We start from the raw sequence: 4,633 nt of genomic DNA on the forward strand, positions 1-4,633 counted from the left end.
ATTTAATTTACTGCTAAAGGCTAAGAACATACTGTCTCTAACTCGCAAGTTTGTATCAGGCCTTGCAAGGAAGGATCCCTTATGTTGACCTTTTACATCAAAAGAAATGTTCTTGGGTTTGTTACAGTGTTTCATAGTCGACACACATTGCTGGAATTTTCAATCTTACATGCTCAATTAAAGAACAGACGTTTTTCTAATGTCAGTGATCTCAGGTATGATTAAGTGTGCAATACCTAAATACAACTTAATAATAATAATGTTTGAGTTACTAATAAGAATGACATTGAAGGAGAGGAGTAAATAACTGTGTCCAGAATAGCTGAAGAGAAAGAAGCGGGAAAGTTAAGTGACTATAAGACTGATGCAAGGATTTGAATTTGTGGGTCCTTGGCTCCCAGTCTGACATACATGACCCTAGGTGGTGCCTAAAGTTTAATTTTCTCTTGACTAAAACAAAACCCAAATATTCTACATTTAATTATACATTAGTTGCATAATCAGTTACACATTCAGACTTTAAAAGCAGTTGATAGCCTGGACAAGCCATCACCAGCATTACAATTTCAAATCTTACTGGTTTTTCTGCCAACATTGAGATGGGCTTTGAAAAGTGATTGGTAGCTGAGTCTAACCTACCATAATTTGTCCTTTATCTTACATGGCAAGTGGAGGTGTCCATAACTGTAGGTTAATCATGACTTTCCGTAACTTGTATCTTGTGGTCATCCCTCAGTCATTTTGTTACATGCATACCCTCAATCGTAGCGATAGATAGGAAAAGTAAGATAGTAAAGGCTTCAACATCAGACATCACACTCACACAATGGTTTGTTTTCTAAAATATCCAAAAGAGCTGCTTCTCTTTTCCCCCTTCTCAAATAAGATTCTCCCTGCATTTTGTAATACCATACAGGGGGTCTTCTCAAGCATTGTTCAGAGTTGGTGGTAAGCAGCAGCTCGCAAACAGCTCAGACACTTTTTTTTTTGTTTGTATGAATGAGTCCTTTATGGCTTCTGGCCTAACTTATGAGGTTTGCTGAACAGAAAGAAAATGGCTTCTTCTAATTATAGGTTCATGTTTTTATCAACTTAAAGAAATTAGGCTCTTCTACTTGGCAGACTTGGAATCTATAAAGACATTGTTTCACTAAAACTTTTTTTTTTGCATAGGATTTCACATGTATGTCTGCGGTCTTCCTTTCAATGATTTGTGTGCAGTCAAGGGAAATCAAGTTCCACTATTCAAAAGTTCTTATTGTTTCTAGGGACAAGGACTAAATTTCTTCCTGGAGTTTGTGGCTTCTTTCATGGGAGTTCTTTTCCTAACACAGGGAACCTTTCCCTCACCTTCAGTTTCAGACCATTTTGAGGTCTGAAAGAAGTCCATTTGCTGGTGGTTCCATTGTCTTTGTAGAGGTTGGTCATTTGCAGCTATTAGAGTTAACATAGTTAGTTCTTTGCTGCTCACTTAGTTTCCTCCCCAACCTGTAGTTTTGATAAAAAGTAGCTTAGGGCTTGTGTCTCTCGGCCTTGCGACTGTTAGGTGATGAAAACTGTCTGTGCTGTGGAAGAGCTTTTCCTTCTAATATTGTGGCTACTGATGTTTAGCACTGAAACAGCAGAGGTCATGAGAGTACATCCACCCTTCCCTGTGTAAAGATGATCTTTCCTGTATAGAAAAGCTTGAAAAATGGCCACCTGCTGTAGGAGCAATGCCCAAAATGAGCTTTCATGGTGAAGTGAGCCCCCAGATCCCTGAATGAATTGCTACTGCAAAAGGCAGCACTACTTCCCTGTGTGTGACATTGAATCAAGTAATGAACAGATGTCCTGCTTCTACAGCTGAAATGTGTTTGTATTTGCTTGCTGTTCCCTGTTTCATATCCTACCTCTATTGTATGATTGCTGAGCTTGCTCCTTTTCTGAAAGAAGACTTTTTTTCTGTCTATTTCATAGTAGATTTTCCATGTCTTTGCATTGATCATGTTGTTGTGGAAGTTGTCAAGTTGCTGGAGGAGGAATCCTCTTGAGGAAGCAGCTCTGCATCCTGTAGCTTTGTGCTGAAGCAGGTTTCCCCATTTACCACACCAAGCTTCAGCTATCATCCACATCAGTTTACAGGCATTACTCTCTTGTCAAAGCAGAGAGAAGTGAAAACTTGCCTGAATCCCAAGAAGCAGCTGTAAAATTTGTTGCTATCAGTAGAGCAGTGAACATGTTAGGAAGCTTCTAAAAATGCTCATGTATGGAACAGATGGTTTGTAGCAGGAAGAATTTACTGTTGCTTCCTAACATATTGGTTTTCAATACGGGTCATTTTCCTGTATATCTCTGCAAAACAGTTGTGTTGACACTGGTAATCATTGCTAATTTATGGTGGTCATCTTGGTTACATTATTGACTAGGACCCCTAGAACAGGGTCTAAAAGTGTCGAACGCTGAGTAAACTGAGGGTAAATGTCCCTAGCCTGCAAGTGCAGTTGTGCTTGAGTCCTAGTCCTGTCCTCTGGTTTGAATGAGCCTCATCTGAATAAGACACCAGCTGACATAAACCAAAGTAAGTGGCAGGAGTCCTCTGCAGTTTAAAGAATTCTCTTGGTTTGAATTGCTAGGAGAGAGAAAAAATCTCAGCAGCTCTGGAGAATTCATTAGGCTGAAGTGACAGCTCCAGGAGGAGCCCAGTAATTTCTACATAAGTAAGACCATTAAGGAAACCTAGAAATTGCCAGAGCTGGACTGTAGGCATGAAGCCAGAATATTTAAAAAGAAATGAAAAGGTCCAGATTTCTCAATGCACCACAAAAGTACTGTAGCATGTTGCTCAGAGGTTGAATCTAGCTAGTAATATTTGTTGTGGACTATGGTCAGTATCAAACTTGCCAGCACTGACCTTTCTTGTCTTGTATTCCTTCTAGCTTCTCTAGTATTACTTTGACGAAACAAGCCAGCCCTCAGGCCCTGCCTCTTGTAACGTAAATGGTGGGTTTGGCTTTCACAGAAATGGTGTCAATTTTGTAATGTTGAGCTGGGGGAAAAAGTAGGAATAATACGGAAATTCTTCCTATGAAAATATGAAAGTTTCCATATTTTCGTATTTCCGTATGAAAATATGAACTGCCCAGGTATGCTGTTTGTACATCTGCCTGAAGTCTATGTGCTGTAAACAAATGTTATTTATCCGAAAGTAGACTGAGAGAAGGAGTTAAGGGAGTCTTAGCAGATAAGATGTTGTATAGCCCTAGGAATTGAATTAGCAGGTGTGGCTTAAAGGTGTGGCTTAATGATTTGTGAACTATTGTGTAAATTAAGTGAGGCAGGAAGTTTTGCAGCTCCTCACTAAGGACAGTTCCCGATAAAGATCAGAAACTTGCCTTAAGGACCTGTGAAAACCTATCCTGAAGCAAGAGCCAGGGAGCAACTGAGTGTGCGCAAGAGCAAGAGATTACTAGTGGTGATGAAGAGGAGCCATCAGCCTTCATCTCCGCGACCCCCGACGACCACCACGAGGAGGCACTGCACAAGCGCAATCGGGAGGAGTCTATGGAAATGACTTCTTGGAACTAATTTCAACACGAAGCGGGGATAGGTCATCCATATATATAGGCGTGTTCAGAAATCTCATGTATATGTAACACTTACCTGTACAAGTTTGAAGCAGGTCGCCACATGAGGCGTGTACGGCTTTGGTGGGGCTACCCCCCGGTGCTGCCCAACGCTGAATAAATATTCCTACTTTACAATCTTACAGATTGTGGAGTCCGTTTTCCGCATGTCAACCCATGGTCAATTGAAACTGCTTCACATGCTGTTTGGTCTTCTCCAAGTCTGCGGAAAGGTTAGCTCTCCCTTTCTCTGAGGGATTTTTTGCTCATAAACAATGGTGGTTTTAACAGTACTGTAATACAGTTGTGGGAACTGCATGCTCCCTTTTTTGTAACTGGCAGCAGAGGTGAAGACCTCCAAGTTATTTTCAGTGTGAACTGGGCTTACTGAGTCCATGCACAGATGTGCTCAATACATTGATGTACATGAAGGCACAAGATCGCATCCTGCAGAAGGCAATGGATGTAGTTTCCATACATCTGAAGCAACTAAACTTGGTGCATTTAGAAAAGGGAACACTAGTCCATAGATTTAGATTTTCTACTCCTTTTCAGGGCACATAGTTATTTATTATGAAGTTACTAGCACATGGTGCAATTTTTGCCATTTCAAATATAGCAACAATTCTTAAAAAGACTATTATGCCAAAGGCTTATGACACATAGCCTTGTACTGCTACAGAACTGCTCTTCTGACTCATGGTCTAGCACCATAAACTATAAAGAAATATAAAGAAATAGCTAGAAGTTAACCTTTGCTTCTCTGCAGGATTCCCCAATCTGACCTTCCAATCTGACCAATCCGTCTTTAAAAGACAACTGTCTTTCCAATAGGTATGTTTTGAAGTCTGTCACTTTCTGACAGTGGGGCATCTGGAGCCGAAGCTGAAAAATGACATATTCTAATGTGGTAGCCAGAAGTCCACTTCAGAGAAATCGGGTTTTAGAGACATTTCATCCTCATGGTCTTCAACTGAAGTTGCAGATTTTTTAACTCTTCTGAGAAAAGACCCAAACTAACATAACTG

This window comes from Cariama cristata, unplaced genomic scaffold (assembly GCF_000690535.1).
Source record: "Cariama cristata isolate BGI_N322 unplaced genomic scaffold, ASM69053v1 scaffold1220, whole genome shotgun sequence".
Classification (NCBI taxonomy): domain Eukaryota; kingdom Metazoa; phylum Chordata; class Aves; order Cariamiformes; family Cariamidae; genus Cariama; species Cariama cristata.